The following is a 19126-nucleotide window of genomic DNA, read 5'->3' as shown; positions in this document are numbered from 1 at the left end:
AAGAAGTCATCTTCATTTGTTCCATTGAATATTACTGCCCCCTTCGGATATTTCAGCTCCTTTGCATAGTGGTTGGCCTCATGAGTTTCTTCCTCAGATAGCTTTTTCCCCGAAGCATGTCGCATGATGTAATCATGCATGTCGGCAGGTGCTTCGGGGATGACGGTGTCCGTTTCTTCAACTAATATTGGTTCCGGAATTTTTACTGCTTCGGCTTCAAAAGGATGTTCTTTGAAGGGCTCTGAAGGCCCAGCTTCAGCTTCAGTTTGTTGTGTCGGAGCTTCAGAGGAAGCTTCAGCAATTTCAACACTCTTTTTTGGAGTTGTGCTTGAAGACTTAATTGTCTCCAAGACATCTAGTACATTTACCATTCTTTTCCTTTTTGGGGTCACCATTGGAGCCTTTTGGATTTTTGATGCTTCAATATTTATTGCAGGACTTAAAATTTCTGAGGTTTTTTCCTTAGTCACATTTTTCGCTTCTTCCATTTTTTCTGTCGATGGTGCTTCGGCCATCTCTGCAATTTCTGGCAATAAGAGTGGCCGTTCAGCTTCAGCGGCCGAAGGAGTTCCTCCAGTATACTCAGGCACCAAAGCTGGTTCAATATGGCGTGGTCGGTGTGTGAAGACCTTCAGCCTTTTTCCTTTTGGTTCTGGCTCGCTAGGAGCGGTTCCAGCTTCTTCTTTTTCAGAGGTTATGTTTTTCCTTTTTTGCCTTCGGATGGGATAACAATAATCAGGGTAGAAGAACCCGATTGCATCAAACACTCGGTTCAGTCTCTTCTTTTTTCGGCCTCCGAAGGCTGCTGATAGTGCAGTATTTTCAGCCTTCGAGAATGCCCCAAGTAATTCATCACTTAATGTTTCAATGCTTTTCAGCCAGTCATCATCAGGTTCAATAAATTTATCTACATATTTGAATGTGTATTTTAATCTGACTAGTCCGCCTTCGTCGGACTCTTTGATGGTTTCTTTCGGCATTTCCCACTTTTCTGCAAGTGGCCATACCCTGAAGGCAATGTGCTCCTGGACCAAGTCCCTTGTCCCAATGAAGGAGCAGACTGCGCCGAAGGCTCTTTGGCATTCTTCGGCTGCCTCATCCATTTCAACCTTCGGCCTTCGAAGCCCGAAGCGTTGCCAAATTGGGTACATAATGATACTTTTGACATTATTTTGCGCTGTTAGATCATTTTTCACATAAAACCATTCAGACATCCAGGCTCCGGGCCACCTCTTCCGAAAGGTTGGCACAGGGTAGCTTGACCCGGAGCGGGCGCCGAAGCTGTAGCACCCAAAGTTGTTGTGGTATTGCTCCTTTCCCCAGGGCTTCGTCTCGTACAATAACTCGTGTATGTTGCAGAAGCTTTTAGCGTTTGGTTCCAAACCTTGGCTTCTCACAGCCCAGACAAAAATCCCCATTCTTATAATAGCTTCGGGAGTGAGTTGATGAAGGTAGATTTGGAATGTTTTCAGTACCTCAACAACAAAATTGCTCAGGGGGAATCGAAGCCCAGCCTTGAGGAGGCTTCGGAAAATCACAACTTCATCCTCTTCAGGGGTGGGAGAAGTCTTTTCCCCGGCATCAGCTCTCACAATAGATATGTCTCGGAAGTATCGCCCCCTCATATTATCAATATGACTCTGCTTGATGGTTGTTTTCCCAAAAACTGAGTGACTTGGTCGCCACGGTCGATCTTCGGCCTCTTCCCCATCACTTTCCACATCATAGCTGTCGCTGTCATCAGTATCTTCGGACAAACCTTCGAGAATCTCCTTCGTGATTTTCTCTGTATTAGTCTCTGCCATCGCTATCAGGAACCCCAGATTCTTCTCCTCCTCGAGACTCAGCTTCGTCTCAGCAGGGATCTTCTTGTCTTCAGACATCTTCGGAAACACTAAAAATTTGTTCCCGAGGCCGAAGCTTCGAAATCAAAAAGACCAGCAAATCTCAATGAGCAAGAGCTAAAAATTTTTAGTGGGCCGAAGCAAAAGACAAGCGTGTGTACCAAATAAATTCACGATGTGTTCTTATTTATACGCCTAGGGCGTTGAAAGTTAAAAGGCCCCGCTTGTCAGTGAATGTTGCTATTCTAGCAAAGGGAAGGTGTTTTTTCGGACCTTCGGCTCAAGGCCTTCGTCCATATCGCAATCTGAATTTATTATTTACAAATTAATATTGCGAGGGGCTACTGTTGGGGGCCTTCGTCCTCCGAAGGTCCTCAAAAACATGATTTGACAATGTTTTCCAAGTGAATTATATGAACAGGTATTTTCGGATTCAGAATTATGGATATGGAGCACGACCAGGACGAAGGCTGAGCCAGACGAAGGTCGAGGGCAGCCGAAGCTGCACGCAGGGAAGCTTCGGCGCGATGGCACAAGGGGGAACCGACTTAAAGATGAAAAGACTTCGGGGTCCTCAATAGATTTCCATAAACCGTTAAGAAATGTAATGGACATGGATGTAATTTTACGTGGGCTGCGTCCCGCGTCTATAAATAGATGAACAGTACTCCCGTACTGTTCACGCTGACTTGGCATTCGCTTTTGCGTCACACTTGTATTTTCATCTCCTTCCAAGCCGAAGGTACATTTATAATTCGATATTGTTTCTATACCTTTATGATGAGTTAATAAAGTTAAATGAATAATGTTATATGATTATTCACGCTATCTCTTATGTTTCATATGCTTCGTCTTTTACTAATGTATATTGTAGTGATGAAGGTTAATCCTTCATGACCTTCGTCCGGAGATCGTTATATCCTACGGGAAATAATGCTTCGAAGGACGAAGGATCTTAATGTTTAACATTTTCTGTGTTGCCTTGTTCTTAACTCATAGCATTTGAGAACAAGTCCCCAACAGCTACTCTTCTAGCATCATGAATGCCTTTTTCGCTTCTTTCAATGATCTCTCGCGCCATTCCTCGGCCGCCGTCGTTCCAGATATCAGTAAAAAATTTGCCACCAACCACGCTCGCTTCGGCCGAGGGGTCCTTGATGTCTTCGGTAGATAAGGTAGCTTCGGATTGAGCTAAAAATTTTACATGTTCGCAACCTTTCTTCTCTAAGACGGAAGCAATTCCTCTGGCGCCCGAAAAAGCACATATGTCGCCACGACTGTTCAGAATCTCTTCGAAGGCCTCTGCTTCGTGGCTAATCCATTCCAGCGGACCTTCGGGATTGCCTCGAGAGAAATTCTCTTCGCTGGAAAAGGCGCCTACACTGGCGAAGCTGGATTTAATTTTATTCACACATTCTACAGATTTGACATAGCATTTCCCCTGAGATGTGCGAAGCTCCTTGACTTTTGATTCCAATTTGTTGACCATAAAATCACTAAGTTCTCGTTTCGTTTCCTCAAGCGCGCGCTCCTCTTTAGCTCTAGCCAGCTGTTTCTGAAGATCTTTAATCTCGCGTTTTTGAGCTTCGGCCTGGGCCTTTGAAGCAGCTTCGTCTTTTTTCACTTTATCTACCAGTGTAAGTAGAATTTTATCTTTTTCCAAAGCTTCGTTTCTCAGTTTGATAACTTCGGAGCGTAAATTATTAAACGCAATTTCATAACTTTCATCTTCGGCGCTCTTTTGCGCTCTTAACGCGTTGCTTAGGATCAGGCCCTATATGAAAAAAGAATTCATATAAGAAAAAAGGAATGAGTTGCGTAAAAAAAAAATAGGGGGTTTTTTTCTCAAGTGTTTAATTCCCGTACCTTCAGGCTGTTGTACGCGAGGCTGTCTGCGAGATCCTCTTTCGTCATGGCACTTAACCCAGCTTCAAGCTTCGGAAAGCCTATGCTTCTCGCCATCTCTCGGCAGACGGATAGCTCTTTGTTATCAGGCAGGCAGTATAAGAAGTCATCTTCATTTGTTCCATTGAATATTACTGCCCCCTTCGGATATTTCAGCTCCTTTGCATAATGGTTGGCCTCATGAGTTTCTTCCTCAGATAGCTTTTTCCCCGAAGCATGTCGCATGATGTAATCATGCATGCCGGCAGGTGCTTCGGGGATGACGGTGTCCGTTTCTTCAACTAATATTGGTTCCGGAATTTTTACTGCTTCGGCTTCAAAAGGATGTTCTTTGAAGGGCTCTGAAGGCCCAGCTTCAGCTTCAGCTTGTTGAGCCGAAGCTTCAGTAGAAGTTTCAGCAACTTCAACACTCTTTTTTGGAATTGTGCTTGAAGACTTAATTGTCTCCAAGACGTCTAGTACATTTACCATTCTTTTCCTTTTTGGGGTCACTGATGGCCCCTTTTGGTTTTTTGTTGTCCCAATGATTGCTGTAGGACTCAAAACTTCTGATGTTTTGGAGCCCTCAGTTGCTTCTCTTACCTCCTCAATTTTTTCTGTGAGCGGCGCTTCGGTTTTCTCTTTTGTTTCTGACAACAAAATGTTTGATTGTTCTGATTCTATCTTTGGTGGCACTTCGGCCGTTTCTGCGATCTCTGGCAACAAGGCTGGCTCGATTAGTTTTTCAGCTTCGGTGGCTGAAGAAGTTTTCCCGGTAAACTCCGGCACCGAAGCTGGTTCAATATAACGCGGCCGTTGCGTAAGAACCTTTATCTTTTTCCTTTTCGGTTCTGGCTCGCTAGGAGCAGCTGCAGCTTCATCTTTTGCAGAGATTGTGTTTTTTCTCTTCTGCCTTCGAATGGGATAGCAGTAATCAGGGTAGACAAACCCAATGGCATCAAATACCCGATTCAGTCTCTTCTTTTTTCGGCCTCCGAAGGCTGCTGACATTGCATTATCTTCAGCCTTCGAGTAGGTCCCAAGTAGCTCATCACTTAAATTGTCAATGCTTTTCAACCACTCATCATCTGGCTCAATAAATTTATCTCCAAATTTGAAGGTGTACTTCAGTCTCACAAGCTCACCTTCGTCGGCCTTTTTTATGGTTTCTTGTGGCATTTCCCATTTCTCAGCAAGCGGCCACACCCTGAAGGCGATATGTTCTTGTACTAAGTCCCTTGTTCCTATAAAAGAGCAGACAACGCCGAAGGCTCTTTGGCACTCTTCGGCGGCTTCGTTCATTTCAACCTTCGGCCTCCGAAGGCCGAAGCTTTGCCAAATAGGACGCATAATTATACCTTTGATGTCTTCTCGTGCTGATAAGTCATTCTTGACATAAAACCATTCTGTCATCCAATCCCCGGGCCATCTCTTCCGAAAGGTTGGTACGGGACAGCTTGCCCCGGACCGAGAAACGAAGCTGTAGCAGCCAAAGTTGTTATGGTACTGTTCTTTGCCCCAAGGCTTTGTTTCATATAATAATTCATGAACATTACAAAAGCTTCTTGCGTCAGGCTCCAGACCTTGACTCCTCGCGGCCCACACGAAGATATTTAGCCTTATAATTGCCTCGGGAGTAAGTTGATGAAGATAGACTTCGAAGATTTTCAACACCTCCACGACGAAGCTGCTCAAGGGGAATCGCAATCCAGCTTTCAAAAAGCTTCGGTACACCACAACTTCATTTTCTTCAGGGTGTGGACAAGTTTTTTCCCCTTCGTCCGCCCTCACAATGGACAGATCCCGGAAATACCTTCCTCTCATATTAACAAGATGATTCTCTTTGATAGTTGATTTACCATAAACTGAATGGCTTGGTCGCCAGGGACGATCTTCGGAGTCTTCGCCACCGCTGTCCATATCATAACTTTCGCTGTCACCAGTATCTTCAAACAGCCCCTCCAGAATTTCCTTGGTAATCTTTTCTGTGTTGGACTTCGACATCGCTATAAGAAACCCTAGGTTCTTCTCTTCATCAAGACTCAGCTTCATCTCAGCAGCAGCCTTCTTAGCAGCTTCAGACATCTTCGGAAGCGCTAAAAAACTGTTTCTAAAAACCGAAGCTTCAAAGCTAAAAACTTAGCAGAGCACAGTGCACAAGAGCTAAAAAATGAGTGAGCAGGAGTGGTTGGCCAGAAAGCGTGCAAAATAAGTTTGCGGTATGGCCGTATTTATACGCTTGATGCGTTGAAAGTTGAAAGACCCCACTTGTCATTGAATGTTGCTATTCTAGCAAAGGGAAGGTGTTTTTTCGGACCTTCGGCATAAAGCCTTCGTTCATATCGCAATCTGAATTTATTATTTTCAAACAAATTAATATTGCGAGGGGCTACTGTTGGGGGCCTTCGGCTTCCGAAGGTCCTCAAAAACATGATTTAACAATGTTTCTGGAGTATAATGTGTGAACAGGTATCTTCGGGCTTGAATCAGAAAGGGAGAAGCTCAAAAGATACGAAGGTTGACACAGTGCCGAAGCTGTGAAGCAGGAAAGCTTCGGCATGTTCGCAGAAAGGGGAACCGACTTAAAGATGAAAAGGCCATTTAGACCTCGATAGAATGCTGTAGAATTATCACCAAATGTAAAGGGCATGTATGTAATTTTGTATGGGTTGTACCCCGTGCCTATAAATAGGTGAACAGTACCCCCATACTGTTCACGCTGACTTGGCATTTGCTTTTGCGTCACACTTGTATTTTCATCTCCTTCCAAGCCGAAGGTACATTTATAATTCGATATTGTTTCTATTCCTTTATGATGAGTTAATAAAGTTAAATGAATAATGTTATATGATTATTCACGCTATCTTTTATGTTTCATATGCTTCGTCTTTTACTAATGTATATTGTAGTGATGAAGGTTAATCCTTCATGACCTTCGTCCGGAGATCGTTATATCCTAAGGGAAATAATGCTTCGAAGGACGAAGGATCTTAATGTTTAACATTTTCTGTGTTGCCTTGTTCTTAACTCATAGCATTTGAGAACAAGTCCCCAACAGACGGGAAGAAGAAGAGGCGCATCAAGAAGATCGTCTACTACGACAGTGACGAATCCTCTTCTTCCCCAAGAGACGATGACGACGAGAAAAAGAAACTGGTTAACTCAAACTTTTCTTTTGACTATTCTCGTATTCCGGTTAACTCCAATGCTCATTTACTTTCAATTCCACTTGGGAAACCTCCACACTTTGATGGAGAAGACAACTCATTTTGGAGTCACAAAATGTGTAGTCACCTATTCTCTCTCCATGCAAGTATTTGGGAGATCGTTGAAAACAGAATGCTTTTTGATAGTACTGACAACCCTGTTTTCATTAATGAGCAAATCCATAAAAATGCACAAGCTACCACTGTTTTGCTAGCATCCTTGTGCAGGGACAAGTACCACAAGATGAGCGGCTTGGATAACGCCAAGCAAATTTGGGACACCCTCAAGATTTCTCATGAGGGGAATGATGCCACCATGATCACCAAGATGGAGTTGGTGGAAGGCGAACAAGGAAGGTTCGCAATTATCAGGGGGGAGGAGCCAACCCAAACGCACAACAGGCTCAAGACCCTGGTTAACAAGATCAGGAGCTATGGAAGCACGAGATGGACGGATCACGACGTCGTCCGACTTATGCTCAGGTCCTTCACTGTACTTGATCCTCATCTTGTGAACTCTATCCGTGAAAATCCTAGGTACACCAAGATGACGCCCGAGGAAATACTCGAAAAGTTCGTAAGTGGGCGTATGATGATCAAGGAAGCAAGATACGTTGATGAGGCATTGAATGGTCCAATACCCATCTACGAGCCTCAAACGGTTGCTCTCAAAGCAACAAGTAGCAGGGAGGCGCTACCTAGCAAGGTGGCACAAGTTGAGGCGGCCGGGATAAACGAGGATGAAATGGCCCTCAAGCGCTTCAAGACCGCATTGAAGGGACGTAAGGAGTACTCAAACAAGAACAAGGCAAAAGGAAAGCGTTCCTGCTTCAAGTGTGGTAAGACAGGTCACTTTATTGCTCAATGTCCCGATAATGAAAATGACCAGGGAGACGAAAGACATGGGAAGAGGGAGAAAAAGAAGGCCTACAAGAAGTCGAAGGGCGAGGCGCACCTTGGCAAAGAGTGGGACTCGGATTGTTCTTCGTCCGACTCCGACGACGAAGGACTCGCCACCTCGGCCTTAAACAAATCGTCGCTCTTCCCCAACAAGCGCCATACTTGCCTAATGACAAAGGAGAAGAAGGTAAACGCTCGAGAAACTCCTAAGTACTCTACTTCTAGTGATGAGGACTCTAGTGATGATGAAGTAGATTACACTAGCTTGTTCAAAGGATTAGATAGAGCTAAAGTAGAAAAGATTAATGAGTTGATTGATGCATTGAATGAAAAAGATAGACTGCTAGAGAGGCAAGAGGACATTTTGTATGAGGAACATGACAAATTTATTAGTGTTCAAAATTCTCTTGCCTTAGAGATTAAAAGGAATGAATTACTAGCTTCCGAGTTATCTATTTTCAATGAATCTATTTCTAGCTTGAAGATCTTGAATGATGAATTAAATGCTAAGCTAGAAGTAGTAAATAAATCTAATTCTTGTGTAGAGCACATTGTGATTTGTAATAGGTGTAAGGACTTCAATGTTGATGCATGTATTGAGCACCTTACTTCTATTACAAAACTTAATGATGAAGTAGCAAGTCTTAATGCCCAACTTAAGACTTGCAAAAGTGATTTTGACAAATTAAAATTTGCGAGGGATGCCTACATCATTGGTAGACATCCCTCAATTAAGGATGGGCTTGGCTTTCGAAGGGAAGCCAAGAACTTAACAAGACAAAGGGCTCCCATTCTCAACAAGGAGAAAGGGAAGGCTCCTATGGCTAGTAGTAGTCAAAAGAATCATGCATTTATTTATGATAGAAAATTTTCTAGGAATGCTCATTATAATAGGAGTTATAATGCTTATGATTCACATGCTATGATTGCTTCAAGTTCTACTTTTGTGCATGGTAAAAGTAGGCCTAGGAAGGGAAATGTTATTCATCATGTGCCTAAGAAAATGCCTAATGAATCTGATACTGTTTTTCATGCCTGCAACACTGATTTTGTACTTTCATATAAAAATAAGAAAGTGGTTGCTAGGAAGTTGGGGGCCAAATGCAAGGGAGATAAGACCTGCATTTGGGTCCCAAAGGATATTGTAACTAACCTTGTAGGACCCAACAAGAGTTGGGTACCTAAAACCCAAGCCTAATTTGCCGTGCAGGTTTATGCATCCGGGGGCTCAAGCTGGATTATCGACAGCGGATGCACAAACCACATGACAGGGGAGAAGAAGATGTTTTCTTCCTACGTCAAGAGCAAAGATTCTCAAGGTTCGATCATCTTTGGAGATGGGAACCAAGGCAAGGTTAAAGGTCTAGGAAAGATTGCTATTTCATCCAAGCATTCCATATCTAATGTGTTCTTAGTTGAATCGCTCGGGTATAACTTGTTGTCTGTTAGTCAACTATGTAATATGGGTTACAATTGCTTATTTACCAATGTAGATGTGTCTGTCTTTAGAAGGAGTAATGGTTCATTAGCTTTTAAGGGTGTACTAGACGGCAAGCTCTATTTAGTTGATTTTTCGAAGGAGGAGGCCGATCTAGATCCATGCTTAATTGCTAAGACTAGCATGGGCTGGCTGTGGCATCGTCGTCTGGCACATGTTGGGATGAAGAACCTTCATAAACTTCTAAAGGGAGAACATGTGTTAGGACTAACCAATGTAACTTTCGAAAAAGATAGACCTTGTGCAGCTTGTCAAGCAGGTAAACAGGTGGGAAGTACTCATCACAGCAAGAATGTGATGACCACATCAAGACCTTTGGAGCTACTTCACATGGACCTCTTCGGACCCGTCGCCTACCTCAGCATCGGGGGAAGTAAGTATGGTCTTGTTATTGTTGATGATTTTTCCCGCTTCACATGGGTATTCTTTTTGCAGGATAAAACAGAAAACCAAGGGACCCTAAAGCGCTTTTTAAGGAGAGCTCAAAATGAATTTGAGCTCAAGGTGAAAAAGATAAGAAGAGACAACGGGTCCGAGTTCAAGAACCTTCAAGTGGAGGAGTATTTTGAGGAGGAAGGAATCAAGCACGAGTTCTCCGCCCCCTACACACCATAGCAAAATGGTGTGGTAGAGAGGAAGAACAGGACACTCATAGACATGGCGAGGATGATGCTTGGTGAATTCAAGACGCCCGAACGGTTTTGGTCGGAAGTTGTGAACACATCTTGCCACGCCATAAACCGGGTCTACCTTCATCGCCTCCTCAAGAAGACGTCGTACGAACTTCTAACTGGTAACAAACCCAACGTTTCATATTTTCGTGTATTTGGGAGTAAATGTTACATTCTAGTGAAGAAAGGTAGGCATTCCAAATTTGCCCCAAAGTTGTAGAAGGGTTTTTGTTAGGTTATGACTCAAATACAAAGGCGTATAGGGTCTTCAACAAATCATCAGGTTTGGTTGAAGTCTCTAGCGACATTGTATTTGATGAGACTAATGGCTCTCCAAGAGAGCAAGTTGATCTTGATGATGTAGATGAAGATGATGTTCCAACGGCCGCAATACGCACCATGGCAATTGGAGATGTGCGACCACAGGAACAAAAAGAGCAAGATCAACCTTCTTCCTCAACAATGGTGCATCCCCCAACTCAAGATGATGAACAGGTTCATCAAGAAGAGGCGTGTGATCAAGGGGGAGCAAAAGATGATCAAGTTATGGAGGAAGAAGCACCACAGGCCCCTCCAACTCAAGTCCGAGCGATGATTCAAAGGAATCATCTCGTTGACCAGATTTTGTGTGATATAAGCAAGGGAGTAACTACTCGCTCTAGATTAGCTAATTTTTGTGAGCATTACTCGTTTGTCTCTTCTATTGAGCCTTTCAGGGTAGAAGAGGCCTTGCTAGATCCGGACTGGGTGTTGGCATGCTGGAAGAGCTCAATAACTTCAAGCGAAATGAAGTTTGGACCCTGGTGCCACGTCCCAAGCAAAACGTTGTGGGAACCAAGTGGGTGTTCCGCAACAAATAGGACGAGCACGGAGTGGTGACAAGGAACAAGGATCGACTTGTGGCAAAACGTTATGCCCAAGTCGCAGGTTTGGACTTTGAGGAGACTTTTGCTCCTGTGGCTAAGCTAGAGTCTATTCGCATTTTATTAGCCTATGCCGCTCACCATTCTTTCAGGTTGTTCCAAATGGATGTGAAGAGCGCCTTCCTCAATGGGCCAATCAAGGAGGAGGTGTACGTGGAGCAACCCCCTGGCTTTGAGGATGAATGGTATCCCGACCACGTGTATAAGCTCTCTAAGGCGCTCTATGGACTTAAGCAAGCCCCAAGAGCATGGTATGAATGAATTAGAGATTTTCTAATTGACAATGCTTTCAAGGTTGGGAAAGCCGATCCAACTCTTTTCACTAAGACTTGTGATGGTGATTTATTTGTATGCCAAATTTATGTCGATGACATAAAATTTTGTTCTACTAACCAAAAGTCTTGTGAAGAGTTTAGCAGGGTGATGACACAGAAATTCGAGATGTCAATGATGGGCGAGTTAAACTACTTCCTTGGGTTCTAAGTGAAGCAACTCAACGATGGCACCTTCATCTCACAAATGAAGTACACACAAGACTTGCTCAAGCGGTTCAGGATGAAGGATGCCAAGCCCGCAAAGACACCCATGGGAACCAACGGACATGTCGACCTCAACAAAGGAGGTAAGTCCGTTGATCAAAAGGCATACCGGTCTATGATAGGTTCTTTGCTTTATTTATGTGCTAGTAGACAGGATATTATGCTAAGCGTATGCATGTGTGCTAGATTTCAATCCGACCCAAGGGAGTGTCACCTTGTGGCCGTTAAGCGAATACTTAGATATTTAGTTGCTACGCCTTGCTTCGGGATCTGGTATCCAAAGGGATCAACCTTTGACTTGATTGGATATTCAGACTCCGATTATGCTGGATGCAAGGTTGATAGGAAGAGTACATCAGGGACGTGCCAATTCCTAGGAAGGTCCCTGGTGTCTTGGAGTTCTAAGAAACAAACTTCTGTTGCCCTATCCACCATTGAGGCCGAGTACATTGCCGCAGGACAGTGTTGCGCGCAACTACTTTGGATGAGGCAAACCCTCCGGGACTTTGGCTACAATCTGAGCAAAGTCCCACTCCTATGTGATAATGAGAGTGCAATCCGCATGGCGGATAATCCTGTTGAACACAGCCGCACTAAGCACATAGACATCCGACATCACTTTTTGAGAGACCACCAGCAAAAGGGAGATATCGAAGTGTTTTATGTTAGCACCGAGAACCAGCTAGCCGATATCTTTACCAAGCCTTTAGATGAGAAGACCTTTTGCAGGCTGCGTAGTGAGCTAAATGTCTTAGACTTGCATAACTTGGATTGATCTATAACATACATGTGTCTTATGTCTTTGATCATGTAATTTATGCAATTCAATCTATATTGTTCATTTGTGGGGCCCAAGTTGTACACATGATCCCCAAATGATGCACTTATTTAGGGGGAGGCATGCTACAACTTGACACTTTGAGACTAACCGTGTGCTTGAGTTTACTTAATTTAGTCTCAATGGTAGATTGAAAGGGAAAGGTGAACTTGGACCATGCAAGACTTCCACTGCACTCCAATGAGAGGGTAATTTACTCCAAGTTCATCTCCATGCTCTTATTGCCTTTTTACTCGTAATTAACGATTTTGGTGAGGCAATGGGGTTTAAGGGCCAAGATTGATCCCGTTTTGGTGCTTAATGCCAAAGGGCGAGAAAATAAGGCCAAAGCGAATGGATCAGCTACCACTTGTGAAATTTTTGAAAAAGAGTAGAGTAGAACTTTTGATTTGGCAAAATAACTCTTACTATCAAAATTTGGTCTCTTGTGGGGAGAATGTTTGATTATGGGAAAAAGGGGGAGTTTTTGGCTCTTAATCATTTTTACTCTTGGATTATATCTCCTTGTGTCTAAACATGTGTGTTTAACTTAGAGATAGGAAAATGAATTCAATTTGCAAAAACAAACCAAGTGGTGGCGAAGAACGATCCAAATATGTCAAATCTTGTCAAAGACTATTTTTGTTCTCAATTGCATTGATATTGCACTTCCACTTGTTGCTTTTTGATGTGTTGGCATAAATCACCAAAAAGGGGGAGATTGAAAGGGAAATGTGCCCTTGGGCCATTTCTAGTATATTTTGGTGATTAAGTGCCCAACACATATTGAGTGAGTAATTATATGCCAAATGATGGATGAAGTGCAAATCGACAAGAAGGTATGATTCTAGACTTAGTACATTGGTTTTTATGTACTAATATATTTGTCTAAGTGCTAGAATCAGGAAAAGAAAAGGATTGGAAAAGAGTTGGCTGTGTATAGCCAACTGCTGCTCAGTTTGGGTCCACCGGACTGTCCGGTGGTGCATCGGACAGTGTCCGGTGCGCCAGGCCAGCTCCGGCGAACTGGCCACTCTCGGGAAATCTTCAGCGGCGTACGGCTATAATTCATCGGACTGTCCGGTGGTGCACCGGACTATCCGGTGAGCCAACGGCCGCCAGCGCAACGGTCGGCCGCGCAATCCGCGCGCGACGCATGGCCCCAGCCAACGGTCGGCTGGGGCACCGGATTGTCCGGTGTGCACCGGACACTGTCCGGTGCGCCAACGGCTACAATTCCGCAACGGTCGACTGTGCTATTTTAGGAAGGAGATCCGCACCGGACCATGAACAGTGGATGTCCGGTGGTGCACCGGACTGTCCAGTGCGCCACCCGACAGAAGGCAAGAATTGCCTTCCAGGAATGCCTCCAACGGCTCCTAGCTGCCTTGGGGCTATAAAAGGGACCCCTAGGCGCATGGAGGAGTCAACTAAGCATACTTTGAGCATTCTAAATCTTCCACACTCCGTCTCTGCGCACTTGATTGACTTTCTTAGTGATTTGAGCTCCGTATTAGTGGTGAACTTGTTGCGATTCATTCGAGCTCAAGTCTTGGCTGTGTGTGTGCGTATTTCTACGGATTTGTGTGTGTTGCTTCCCTCCCTTACTCTAAGTGCTTTCACTTTGATCTTCGTTGTAAGGGCGAGAGACTCCAAGTTATGGAGATTCCTCGCAAACGGGAAAGAGTATAAGAAAGAAAACAACCGTGGTATTCAAGTGGATCATTGGATCACTTGAAAGGGGTGAGTGCAACCCTCGTCCATTGGGACGCCACAATGTGGAATAGGCAAGTGTTATACTTGGCCGAACCACGGGATAAATCATCGTGTCTCTTGTGTTTGTTTTCTTTGTGGCCATTGTGTTTCACAAGAGCACAGTCCTTAGCCACTTAATTCCATTGTGCTAACAATTAACCAAGTTTTGTGGCTACAAGTATTTGCTTTTTACAGGATCACCTATTCACCCCCCTTCTAGGTGCTCTCAAATACGCCTTCTTCTCCCCAACAGGAGTTGTAGCCCCCACCAACTTCCATTGGAGGCGATTTTGGAGGTCCAGATTTCACAAAATACAAGGGGGAGGTTTTGATCATTTTCTGGAAGAAGGTTGCTAAGAAAGGTTGGTTTATGTTTCTTTTGTCAATTTTTGTTCATTCTAGCTCAATTTTAGCCACATTTTGGATCTAGGGTTTCACCATGTGAGAGAGAAGAGTATAGCTAGGTTATTTTCTCTATTTCCTCAAATGAGGTTGCTTAAGATGGTTAGATTTTGTTTATCTTCTCTCTTTTTTCTTGTTTAGTTTCTCAAATCAGTTTATCCATGACATATTTAGTTGTTTAATGAATGGTGCAAGTGTTGTATGGGGAGAGAGGAAGATAGGTTTGGTAATTAAGAATGTTTTTATTAGTTTTTATGAAAGGTTGGTTTAATTATGTTTCGTTTGCCAATTATTATTCATTGTTTTCTCAATTTTAGCTACATTTTGGAACTAGGCTTTCACCATTTGTGTTAGAGATAGGTTTGTGTATTAAGAATTGCTCTCTTGCCAATTTTTGTTCATTTTCCCCAATTTTAGCCATACTTTGGATCTAGAGTTTCACCATGTGTTAGAGATAAAGTAGTTAGGTTGCCTAATCCAGCCACATGTGACATTTGTTGTATAAACAACCCTTCATCCTTTTCGACAGGAACTGTGTAGCTCGCGCGCAGCCCAACTTCCAGTTGAGGACTAGATTTCACAACATACAAGGGGGAGGTTTTGATCTTTATTTTTTGGAAGAGGGTTGCTAAGAAAGGTTGGTTTTTGTTTCTTTTGCCATTTTTTGTTTATCCATGATATATTTAGTTGTTAGGAAATGTTGGTTTATGTTTCTCTTGCCAACTTGTGTTCTTGTGTGTTTATGTTACTTTTTTACAGGTGATGATGGAGAGGACATCTTGGGTGTATAACTTATCAAGGCTAGATCCATGATACATATCCGAGGTCCATAGATTTATTGATGTCGCTACGAACCATGCTTCGAGAACAAAGACAAAACACACATATTGTCCATGCATGGACTGCAATAATGTTGTTGTATTTGATGACACAGAACAAATCATATCTCATCTGGTATGCCGAGGATTTGTGAAGGATTACATAATTTGGACAAAGCATGGAGAGAGTAGCACTTCGCTTTATACAACTGGAAACCATGAGAACATCGATGACAGATTCAGTTCATTCACGAGACACACCAACCTCTTCCACAGAGTGAACATGTAGTGCCAGTGCTAGAGGAAATGAACGTGATAGAACTCATGTTCTGCCAAATGTTATGCATGAGGAAGATGCATAGTTGTTAGAGGCAATATTGCATCATCATACAGATCCATCGATGTTCTTCATGAAAGGTATGGAGTCCCTGAAGAAGGCAACAAAAGAGCATTTGTACGATGAGTCCAAGAGTTGTGCCAAAGAGTTCACGATGCTTCGGTGTGTGCTAAAGCTATAGATGTTAAAAGCTAGATATAGTATGTCTGATGCTGGCTTCAATGTGTTCTTGAGTATTATCGCAGAATTGCTTCCAAAAGAGAACAAAGTGCCTGCTAACACGTAATATGCAAAGAAACTAATCAGTCCACTCATTATGGGTGTGGAGAAGATCCACACGTGTAGAAACCATTGTATCCTTTTATCGAGGTGATGATTATAAAGACTTGGAGAGCTGCCCAAATTGCGGTGCAAGTAGGTACAAGACAAATAAAGACTATTGAGAGGAAGAGTGTGTTGCATCCATTCCTAAAGGGAAGAAGCTAAAGAAAGCCCAAAAGAATACTTCAAAATCCACGAGCAAAGAACAAGAAGAAGTGGACTATTATGCACTCAAAAAAATTCCTACTATGATGATGTGGTACCTCCCCGTCGTTGATCGATTGAGGTGTTTGTTCGTGAACCCTGAGGATTCCAAAATTATAAGTTGGCATGCTTCTGATGAGCACAAAAACGATGGGAAGCTTCGAAGTCCAGCCGATGGGAAGCAGTGGCAAGATTTTAGTGACAACCACTAAGACTTTGCCGATGAACAAAGAAATGTTAGGGAACTCTACAAAGTTTGGCGCAAAGACAAGCATTGGTGCTGCTAGTTGCACACCAAACACTGTCTGGTGCCCAGGCCGAGCACCAAAACGAACTAGCCGCTCTCGGGTTTTTCCAGAGTCACTCCGCTATAATTCACCAGACTGTTCGGTGAACCAACGGAGAAACGGTCAAATGTGCCCAATGGTCGATTGTGGTGAACAGTGAACAGTGGACAACACAAAAGTCAGAAGTTAGAACTACAAAGTCAGAACACACCGGACTGTCCGGTGTGCCACTGGACTGCCCGGTGCCGCAAGAGGACAAATGTAACACCCCGGGGTCCACAAACACCCCGGAATGCTACTGAACTACACATCTGACATCCATATATAAACATAACTGGAGTTTCATAATTCATATGAATGTGCTCTTTAGCAATCTGGAAAGCTTATAAAATTGTCTACAACTTCTTTTACAATCCTAAAGTTTAATTCTGTAGATAAAATTGCCTAAATCTTAAGAGAACAGATTCTGCACAGAATTATGAGACTGAAAAACTGCTATAATCAAATTGCAATAACTTTCTGATCTGATGTCCGATTGAGGTGTTCTTCGTGGCCACGGAAAGATATACAAATTATCTACGACTCATAGACAGACGTTTTATTTTTTTGAGGCCACTAAGATCACGGAAAACTGGCATGAACAGAAACTGTTGAATCTGCCATCCTGCAGAAACTAATTTCGAGATCAAAATCTAATCTCCCATCTAATCCAACCAAAAAAACTAATTGCAGGGCCTAAAACTCATCCAAAACAAGAGAAAGCATTCATCAAGTGGAGAAAAGAGAGAGAGGAAAGGAAATCCAACCAATTCTTGGAGAGGAACGACGATGATGAGCGACGGTATGCCCTCATCTCCCCTCTCTTCTCTTCTTTTTTCTTCCTCTCATCTCTTGGGGCAAGGCACAAAAGGGTGACGGCTGCTAGGGGTGGGAGGACGTGGATTCTAGGGTTAGGGAGGTATAAATAGAAGGAAACTTCCACAATCCTAATATCCAATGGCTCAGATCAACCGGCACTCGAAAAGACTCATCTGGACTTCAAACAAGGCAAACTAGTGATTGATCGGAATCATCTTGATGAGATCTATACATCTACGGCCTCCGATCATCCATAGGACACACCATATTTGGATTATAAAAATGATTTATTTTTTTAGGGTGTTACAACAAACGACTTCAATGGTCAACCGCTCTAAACCCCAACGGTCTGCTGACGTGGCACGAATCGGACAGTGAACAGTGTCATGTCCGGTGCACCACCGGACTGTCCGGTGTGACCATCGACAGCAACGACTGGAATAGTGATTGGGGCTATAAATATCCCCCCGACCACCACCATTCAAGTTATCCAAGTTTTCAGCCCTTCACATTCAATACAAGAGCAAAAGCCTACACTCCAAGACACACTAAAAAGACCAAATCCTCTCCAAGCCTCAAAATCAACTCAATTGCTTAGTGACTTGAGAGAGGGTGTTTAGTGTTTCTTTTTTTCCTCTTATTGCTTGGATTGCTTTCTCCTTCTCATTCTAATTCTTCTAAGTGCTTTGTAAAGCTAGCAATGGCCACCTAAGCTAGCAATCGGATATTGAAAAGCCTTTTGAAGTGTATTGTGACGCTCAGGCAGTGGACTTGGATGTGTCCTGATGTAAGAAGGACGAGTGATAGCCTATGCTTCAAGGCAGCTGTGCCGGCATGAAGAACATTATCCGACCCATGATCTAGAATTGGCTACAGTAGTTCATGCCCTTAAGATTTGGCGTCATTATCTGCTGGGGAATATATGTCATTTGTATATGGATCACAAAAGTTTGAAGTATATTTTCACCCAGTCCGAGCTAAACATGAGACAAAGAAGGTGGCTCGAGCTAATCAAAGATTATGACTTGGAAATTCACTATCACCCAGGAAAAGCTAATGTGGTGGCAAACTGTAAGATAACGGAGCAGATTGTACACTCAATTTATAGAGGTTGGCCATGGTTATCCCAAATTTGGAAGAGATTTGGATCGCGGTGGTGACAAGATGTTGTACTGGTGAGTACGTCGTGACGCTCGATGGCATACGAACGCAAGGATAGTAATTCTGAGTGTGCCACGATTACGACTACGTGGTAAAAGATCACTTCATGGCGCAATTGAGCTCACCAGCGACCCACGACGGCATCGGTCGTTCGGCCACGTCGCACGGCCATCAAGTGCATCCGATAAGCTCCTGCACGCGACCAAATCCACCCCCAGATCTTTTACCCCCCCCCCCCCCCCCCCCGCGGTTACCCACTTCGCTCCGAGCACGAATCGTGATGGCCAGCGTGAATCTATACACGGGGATCACCGGTGGCGAGGTGCGATGTATCTGAAGATTTTCTTCACCACTGTACCATCGCGACCATTCATTAGAGCGCCTGACAGAGCAAATTTGGGAGTGATTTACTCCAAAAATCATACAACACTAGGCCAAGCTTAATACAACAAATTTGTTTACCAATGTTAGGGCTTCAACTTCATCACAGTGACCTTCGACTTAAACCCACTGAATCGTCTCTAATTTATCTCCTAAGTCCGACCAGTGCCACTGTTAAGCTAGGTTCAGAGTTCTCTTATGACTGACAGCCCAACTTCATGCCTCTATTTCTCCCATTTCTAAGCAGCTTTAGGGCTTAACCACCTAATCAAACTTGTACCCCTATAATACCTCTATAAATTTGTTGCAATGACCTAGGG

This window comes from Zea mays, chromosome 2, assembly GCF_902167145.1.
Source record: "Zea mays cultivar B73 chromosome 2, Zm-B73-REFERENCE-NAM-5.0, whole genome shotgun sequence".
Classification (NCBI taxonomy): domain Eukaryota; kingdom Viridiplantae; phylum Streptophyta; class Magnoliopsida; order Poales; family Poaceae; genus Zea; species Zea mays.
The sequence above is the reverse complement of the archived record's forward strand: the minus strand, read 5'-3'. Positions refer to the sequence as shown.